This window comes from Elephantulus edwardii, unplaced genomic scaffold, assembly GCF_000299155.1.
Source record: "Elephantulus edwardii isolate Elephantulus edwardi_28Jun2011 unplaced genomic scaffold, EleEdw1.0 scaffold00117, whole genome shotgun sequence".
In the NCBI taxonomy this organism is placed as follows: Eukaryota; Metazoa; Chordata; class Mammalia; order Macroscelidea; family Macroscelididae; genus Elephantulus; species Elephantulus edwardii.
In genome coordinates this window covers 6637314-6646478 of record NW_006399867.1, presented here as the reverse complement: position 1 = coordinate 6646478, position 9165 = coordinate 6637314, and the positions used below count along the sequence as shown (strand labels likewise).

Sequence of the window (9165 nt, the reverse complement as noted above, 5' to 3'; positions counted from 1 at the left end):
TCCTGGCTGCTGGTGCCAAGAGTGTTGACCGTGGAGCCGAGCAAACTGAAGCTGTGAACAATCTCAATCTCTTCACCATCCATCCTGATGCTACCGATGGGTCCAGTGGTGAGAATTTTTGTCTTCTTGACATTGAGCCTCAGTCCATATTGAAGGCTGCAGTCCTTGACCCTCTGCAGTAAGTACATGGAATTTAAAAAAAAAAAAAAGACAGCAAGAAAGAAAAGACCAAGTGGTTGCCAGAAGAGACTCTGAAGTACAACAGTGAATGAATGGAAATCCAAAGTCTCTGTAAATTTTCATTAAAATTAATAAAAATATGATAAAAAAAAAAAGAGACTGTGAAACTTGCTCTAGAACATGGAGAAGTTAAAGGGAAAGGAGAAAATGATGATGTGAGAGAGTGGAACAGAAGCTTTTGAAGGGAAGCCCAAGAAGACCAAGCACAGAATTAAAATGAAATGTGCGGAGACCAAAAGGGAAGAACCCACTTGGCATTCTTCACGCTGGAAGAACTGAAGAACAAAGTGAAGCCTTGAGTTACAATTCTGAAGGATTATACAGACAGATTATTCAGTGCTGCAGGAGGCATCATGATAAGATGAAAGGAGTCACCATACCAAGAAGAATGGGCCCACACTGAACCATTTCAGGAAATAGCATATGATCTAGAAGCAGTGGTATTAAAGGAAGAAGTCCAAACTGCACTAAAGGATTTGGCAAAAATCATTCTCCAGGAATTGATGGAATACTAATTGAAGCTTTTCAGCAAACAGATGCACCTCTGGAGGTGGTGGTCACTCAGTGCACCAAGAAATGTGTGAGACCTGCTCAATTGACTGGAAAAAATCCATACTTGGGCTCATTGCAAAGGAATATAGACATTATTATCAGACTGTATTATCAGAATATAGACATTATTGAACGATATTATTTTTATCATTTGCAAAAAAAAAATCTCACAAAAGGTAATTATAAAATTGTTGTGGTGGTCCATTAGTATGGAGTGCCCAGAAATTCAAAAGAGGACATGCAACAGATATCATCATTGCTAGTGTCTTGGCTGAAAGCAGAGAACACCAGAAAGATATTTGACTGTGTTTTATTAACTTTGCAAAGGCATTTGACTGTGGTGATCATAACAAATGAAATGGCCAGCATTTTATCGTTAGGAATTCCAGAACACTTAATTGTCCTCTTGTGGCACTTATCTATAGATGAACAACTAACTGCCTGGTTGAAAGCCAATGAAAGTGTGTGTCAGGCTTAATCCTTTCACTGTACTTACTCAGTTTGTGTGCTGAGCCAGTAATTGAAGAAGCTGGACTAAATTAAAAAAGCACACAGGATCAGGATTGGAGGAAGATTCATTAGCAAACGGTAATGACAGATGACTTGAAGCACATGCTGATAAAAGTCAGAGACTGCACCTTTCAGTATGAATGAAATCTTAACATATAGATACAAAAATCTTCCCAGCTGGAAGCATCATCATGATCAAATCAAATGACATGTTGCGTTGTGATATCAACTGCAAGGTACTTCTATAAAATTGTTAAAGAGCACGGTTATTTCTTTGAGGGCTAAGGTGCACCTGACCCAATCCATGGTATTTTCCATTGATATTTTCACAGTATTTTCAAATGCAAACAGTGGATAAGGAATAAGGAAATCAGAAGAATTGATGTCTTTGAATTGTAGTTTTGGCGAAGAATATTGAATATACCGTTACTACAAGAAAAACAGACAAATCAGTCCTGGATGAAATGCAGCCAGAGTTCTCCTTGGAAGCAAGAATGATGAGACTGTGTCGCATGGTCCCATGAGGGGCCAGTCCCTGAAGAAAGTCATCATGCTTAATAGAGCAGATGGGCACCCGTAGAGGAAGGTCTTACTACAATAGCTGCAACAGTGCGCTCACGCGCAGCAGCAGTGACAAGGACTGTGCTTGACTTCCTGCCAGCAAGTAAATTCAGACCCACTGTGACCCCTCAGGACAGAGTAGGACTGCCCCATGGGGTTTCCAAGGCTTTAAATCTTTATAGAAACCACCACAACAATAACAAATTTCAACAGGGCAACAAACAGAAAAAATGCTGGTGAGGTTATGGTGTGATTGGAACTCTTACTCATCGCTGATGGGAGTGTAAAATGGTACAGCCACTATGGAAGGCGGGCTGGCGCTCTCTCAAAAAGTTGCAACTAGAAATACCATTTGACCCAGCAATTTCACTACTGGAAATATATCCTAAAGAAACCAGACACGTGACTCAAACAGATATATGCACACCCATGTTTATTGCTATGTTATTCACAATGGCAAAGAAGATGGAAGCAGCCCAAGTGCCCATCAACAAACAAATGGATAGAAAAACTATGGTACATTCACACAATGGAATATTATGCAGTATTGAAAAACAGTGAACTTGTAGAACATTACACAACATGAGTGAACTTGGAGAATATTATTCTGAGTGAAATATTTCAGTTACAAAAGGACAAACACTGCTTAACAATACTGTTATAAAATAGAACTGATAAAGGGGGAATTGAGGGATAATAGGAAAACGAGTGGATAGATAGTGAGCACTGCATTGAACAGATAAGGGAAGAATTGTCTGAAAGGACTATATGATTAGGTATTCTATATATGACAGCAGTCTGGAATAAGAGGTGAATTGCAAAGTGGACTGGGGAATAGGGAGGGAGGAAAATGTGTAAGAATGGGTGAATAATAAAAAATACATTTACAGAAGAATATATATATAGTTGTCGTTATGTGCCATCAAGTCGTTTGCGACTCATAGCGACCCTATGTACAAGAGCTCTAAATGCTGTTCTATCTTGTGCCAACCTCGCCGTCTCAAATGCACTTATTCCTACCGCTCCAGTCACAGAATCAATCCATCTTATCGAAGGTCTTCCTCTCCTTCGCCGCCCCTCCACTCTGCCAAACATGATGTCCGTCTCCAAGGACCAGTCCCTCCTTGCAACATGCCCAAAGTATGTCAGACAAAGCTTCAGAATCCTTGACTCCAAGGAGCATTCCGGCTTCACCTTCTCCAGGACAAACCTGTTTGTTCTCCTAGCAGTCCTTGGTATATTCAACACTCTTCTCTAGCACCACAGCTCAAAGGCATCAATTCTCTTTCTATCAACCCTATTCACTGTCCAACTCTCTGATGTATAACACGTAATTGCAAAGACTATAGCCTGGATCAGGCGCACCTTAGTTTCCAGCCTGACATCATATATTTCTAAAATATTTAAGACTGCCTCATGATAGATGTTGAAGAGATTGAGATTGTTAACAGCTTTAGTTTACTTGGCTCCACAATCAACACTCTTGGTACCAGCAGCCAGGAAATTAAAAGATGAATTGCACTGGGAAAGTCGGCTGTCAGAGACCTCGCCAAAGTACTGAAGAACAATGATGTCAGTCTGGAGACTCAGATGCGCCTGATTCAGGCCATGGTTTTTGCAATTGCTTGCTATGTATCAGAAAGCTGGACTATGATTAGAGATGATAGAGAATTGATGCCTTTGAGCTGTGGTGCTGGAGAAGAGTACTGAATATACTGGGGACTGCTAGGAGAACAAACAAGTTAGTCCAGGAGAGGGCAGAACCAGGCTGCTCCTCGGAGGCAAAGATTCTGAAGCTCCCTCTGACATACTTTGGGCATGTTGCCAGGAGGGAGCAGTCCTCAGCACGCGATGTCATGCTTGGCAGGGTAGAGGGACAGCACAGAGAGGTAGACCCTTGATGAGATAGATTGATTCAGTGACTGGGGGTGGGCATGTCAGAGATGATAAGGTTGGCACAGGATAGAGCAGGATTCAGAGCAGGGTTGCCTGTGAGTCACAGTTGATGGCACATAACAGCAACAGACTCATCTTTCTCCTGCAGAATAACTTGTGAGTTTGATCTCCTGACTTTTCTGTTAACAACTGAGCACATGACCTCTGTGCCATGTACTCAAAGCTTGCCTGTTATTATCATCTCCACTTCACAGATGCACAAAAGCCAGGCACAGAAAAGTAACTTGCCAAGGGCCGCCAAGGGTCCAGGTTGAGATTGAAAACCACAGTATCTTTGCTCAGTTCCAATCTTCATTGCCTCCCATCTTAGCTCTTAGGTAGGAAGTTCATTGTTACCAGCATTTTATTTCTCCTCCCAAGACTGGCATTTCATGGAGAACTTAATTGAATATCAGAGAATCAGAAGAGTATTGCAAATAATAGAAACTAAGGTCCTTTCAGGCCAGTGAGAGAGGGCATTGTGTCCCCTCCAAGCCCCTGTGGGGGAACCTGGTCACTGCTTTTCCACTGCACTTTGTGGGGAAGCCTGGCCAGGGGCACCGAGGGTCAGAGAACCATTTCCTTCCCAGAAAGCCATCCGAATTCAAGACCTTGTTTTCTCCTTCTTTTTGCAAAGTCCATGTCTGACTCACTTCAGTTGTTAGCATTGCGCTCTCCTCAAAGTACAGTTTTTCTTTCCAACCTTCCAACTGCTGAGCGTGGCTATCATACGGAAACTTTTCTCCCTGCACACAGAGTTGGAAGTAATCTCTTGCCAATTTGATTGTGACCAAAAACCTCCCGCAGATTGTTTACGCCCGTCCTTTACTTCTCTTGCCTTCCCCACATTTAAAAAAAATGTGCTCAGTTGTTTCACCTTTATATTGAAATCAGACTGTTGTCCATTTTCAGGGAGGTTCCTTAAAAGAAGTGTATCTCTGAGCAGTCACATAGCAGAACAAAACAGCCTGCTTGAAAACAGCTGCTAGCAAGCCGAGGAAGGCGTGTGTGGCCAGCCGAGACTGGCTCTGAAACGGGGGGCCAAGCACGCTGGGCAGAGCTGATGCTTGCATTCGAGGCATGCAGACTTTGAGCATTGTGTTTCCCGTCTCCGTCCTGATGCCAAAACAGAGGCTCCTGTGGACGTTACTGGCTTTCCAGAACGTCTCCCATTCCTCCATCACCGCCCACATCCATTGAAGCTGTCACAGTCAATATATGCACATTGGTATTGGATTAAAAAGAAAGTTAAACTCTGCTGTCAAGACTGCTCTAACTCACGACTGCCCATTTGTGTCAGTGTAGATGTCAGCCCCGTGGGGTTTTCAGTGACAGTGAATTCTCATTCCTGGGTGGAATCAAACCTCCCACCTTTTGGTTAACAGCAGCTTCGTGCTTTACTGTCTGTGCCCAGGGATTCCCTTGTGGGATTAGATTACTGCTTCTCACCCAGGTAAAATAAACAAACACACATCATGATATTTATTGGTCTACTTGTGAGAATTACTGTTTATATTGTGATAGATTATAGTCAGCTATTGAGAAATCAACATACTGCACTGGGCAGATTTGGTGCCAGCAACCTCTTTACAGTGTTAAAGAGCAAGCATGTAACTTTTTAAAGACTAAGGTGTGCCTGGCCCAAGCCATGCTGTTTTCATCTGCTTTGTACACATGTGAAAGTTGGACAGTGAATAAGGAAGACAGAAAAAGAATTGATGCCTTTGAGTTGTATTGGTGAAGAGGACTGAATCTATCATAAACAGCCTGAAAAACAAATCTGTCTTGGAAGAAGCGTAGCCACAGTGAGTCTTGGAAGCGAGGATGATGTCACTTTGTGTCACATACTTTGGACATGTTATCCGGAGAGGCCAGTTGTTGGACGAAGACATTGTGCTTGTTAAATGTCTTTAGTACAGGATCAGAGGACAGAAGACTTGATGCCTCTGAGCTGTGATGTTGGGGAAGAGCTCTGAACATCCCATGGACGCCAAAAGAACAAACAGATACGTCTTGGAGAAGGTGCAGCTGGAATGCTCTTTGGAGGCAAGCATGATGATGCTTTGCCTCACATACTTTGGGCATGTTGCTAGGAGTTGCTGTTCCTTGGAGAAGGACATGATGCTGGGAAGGGTGGAGGGTCAGTGAAGGAGAAGACCTTCAACCAGGTGGATTGACACAGTGATTGCTGCAGTGGGCTCCAGTATGTCAGGAAGCGTGAGGATGGCACAGGCTAGAGAACGGTTCAGATCTGCTGTTCGTAGGGTTGCTATGAGTTGTACTTAACTCAGTGACACGTAACAACAACGGCAACAACAAGAGGGTCAATAAAATGAGGACGAACTTCAATAAGGTGGATTAACGCAGTGCCTGTGACATTGGGCTTGAGCACACAGGTTGTGATGATGATTAAGGATTGTTATTGTTGTGTGCCGTCCAGTCGGAACTGCCCATAGCTGACCCTCCAGCAGGTTTTCAGAGGCAGTTAATTACACGGGAAGAGATTGACCATCCTACTCCTGTGGAGCAGCTGGTGGCCTCGAACCACGTGCCTTTGGGATTTCAGCACAGCTTCTTGTCACTAGGCTCCCAGAGCTCCATGTGGTGAAGGATTAAGCCAGATTTCATTCTGTTGTTGACAGGGTTGCTATGAGTCAGAGCTGATTTAATAGCACCTAACAACAGTACTTCCCAATTTTGTTGGTTGTGACACTTTTCATAATCCATAGCATTTCCGTTTTATACTCAGACAATTGGATGCCTTCCTCCTGTTAACAGCTCATAGTGTGAGAAACAAGCCTAGCTTACTTGTGGACCCACTAACCCACTGACTTGAAGTTGATTTGCAGACAGTAGCGACCCTCCGTTGGGTTTCTGGAACTGTGCAGCTTTACAGGAGGAATGTGCCATCTTTCTAGTGTGGAGCAGCTGGTGGCTTTGAATTGCTGACCTGGCTGCCTGATACAATACACACTTTGGAACCAGACTGCCAGAGTTCGAATCCAGTGTCTCCCCCCGTGTACCAGTGACACGACTTGGAGCCACTGAAGCCCTTTTGTGGTTCATTTCCCCAAGTAGGAAATGAGATCATAGATGGATCTTCTCATAACATTGTAGATCTAAGATGGGAATGTTAAATTCCATAAACGTCGACCATCTTTGTGTTTATAGCTGCTTCAGTGCATGGTACAAAGGAAGGGTTGAAATTGTGCCCATTCACCGATATTTACTGGGTGACAGCCTTGTGTCTCACCCTGCCCTTGGAACTGAGGATAGAGATAGATTGTTCTTTAGTCTCTCACGGGATAACAGGTACCTCACTTTTCCCAATTTTCCTTTATGCTACTTTACTTTTACGAAAGACTTCCATCAAGTTCTGTTTTCACTAACCAAATGAAATCTGAAGAGAATTTTTGTTTCTACAAATTAAAGTAGAAAATGAAACTAGAGCTCAGTATTTAAAACAAACTTGTGTTCAGCATTGAAAACAAGCACTTATAAAACAGAGACTCATCCCCTGATGGTGAGGGGATTGTCATCAAGCTCCGTCCCTGAACTACACTCAGACAAACCAGTGTAATTCTGAACCATCTCAGCATCAAATACCATCACTCTGCACTGTGTCTGTGAACACTCTGGTAGTGTTATTTTAGATATTGTGTATTTTTGTATAATTTGATAGGGGTTTTTTGGGGGGTGCCAAGAACACTGAGAAGTTTTCCTATATAATTTAATGGGAATTGCTTCTTCGCTCGATGCCACTTTGGCTTAGCAAAGGTTTCTTAGAACATTCTACATTTGGATAGCAGGGGGGCCTGTATGACATGCAGGTAGGCCACCTGGCCCGAGTTAACCAGGTAAACAGGATTAGCCAGGCCCTCTGGAGATGACGGATTAGTCTGAAGGGAGATGGACAGGGGGATATGTGGAGTAGTGTCTTGTGAATGAGTAAATGAGGTCATTTTTAATGGTGGGAATTGCTCTGGAAGAAGTGGGTGGGATTTGTGGGAGGGAGATTGAGGAAGACTCTGGAGTGGGCAGTCAGGGAGGCCTGAAGCCGAACAACATCTCTCGAGTAGCCCACCCAGCCAGACCCCAGCGAGGACAGAGCCCTGTCAGGCCGAGGCCAGTTGTCTTGGGCTCCTGTGCTGAGTGTTTCCTGGTGGTCCCGCTGGTTGTCTTGTGTCCTTCCATCTCGGAATGGAAGCCCCTGAGTGTCATTTCTTTTCGCTCCTTGTTAGCTCAGTTGATGGGAAGTGATGGAGGCAGATCTGAGCGAGCCTGAGGCATTTGCCCCTCTCTCCTGAGGGGTTCTGGTTAGGCATTGGCTGGGTCCCTCGACCTGAGGCCACAGTTCCAGCCAGGTGGCCTCCTGGACTACACATCTTGCCAGATTCTTGTGACACAGTTCCCCAAACCTCGTCCTTTCTGTCCGAGTGCCGTGGCTCCTACCTGCTGCCATTCCCAGCATACCTTTTCCTTGTTTGCGCCTAGCGCACGTCTTTATAAAGCCTCCTCATCGGACGGCCCCTTTCCTAGACTCTTTGAGTGGATCATTTGAATCCTACCAGCTCCCTGGCCCAAACAGCAGTTTATAAGACAAGGAAAGATATTACCGGAGTCACCGGACAGAGGAGGCATGGGATGGGGCTGGGAGTGCTGGCCCGTTACTCATTTAAGAACACTCAGGAGTTTCTTGTCACCTCAATTAGAGGAAAGGTCCCATTGCTTATTCTGAACTGCAGAGCTCCCTGGGATCTGCCCATCCCAACCCCATCCTCACTCCACCCTTTCGCCGTCCAAGATCACCTCATGTTACCCCAGCCAGGTCTTTGTTGTCCCTGCAACAACTTGCTACATGGGCCAGGGCCCTGACTGTTTGGTTTGATGGTTTGAAATCACAGAAACTCTTAACCAGGTGGGTTGGCACGATGTCCCCTGCAATGGGCTCTTGTGTGTCAGGAAGTGTGAGGATGGCACAGGATAGAACAGGGTTCAGATCTTTTGTTAATAGGGTCACTATGAGTCATACTTGACTCAATGGCGCCTAACAACAAAAACAACAAGAAGAAGAATCTCACCTTTTTGCATCTGAACCCATTATTTTCTGTTGTGGATTTTTTTGAGCCTTGAGATGCAGTTTGGCAACTGAGAAACAATGTTTGCTATAAACTCTGTGACTATCTTTTAGTATTTTCCCAATTTGAATGTTGTTTCACATCCTTGTCATTGAAGAGCAGGGCTCTATTTAGAGTCAGTCCATCAGGGAAGATGGGGTAATTGGAGGCTTACCCAGTGTAGGTGGCTTCTGCTTTCCCATCTGCTGTGAGACTTGCAATCTTCCTTTTATAGTCAGAGGAATAGGAC

General features: G+C 44.3%; 1 protein-coding gene across 1 annotated transcript in view; it reads left to right on the top strand.

Annotated features, from left to right (window-relative positions):
- LOC102867320 (chromosome unknown open reading frame, human C16orf62) overlaps positions 1-9165 on the top strand; it is a 168633-nt gene that overhangs the window by 139688 nt on the left and 19780 nt on the right. The gene's annotated exons all lie outside the window — the stretch shown is intronic.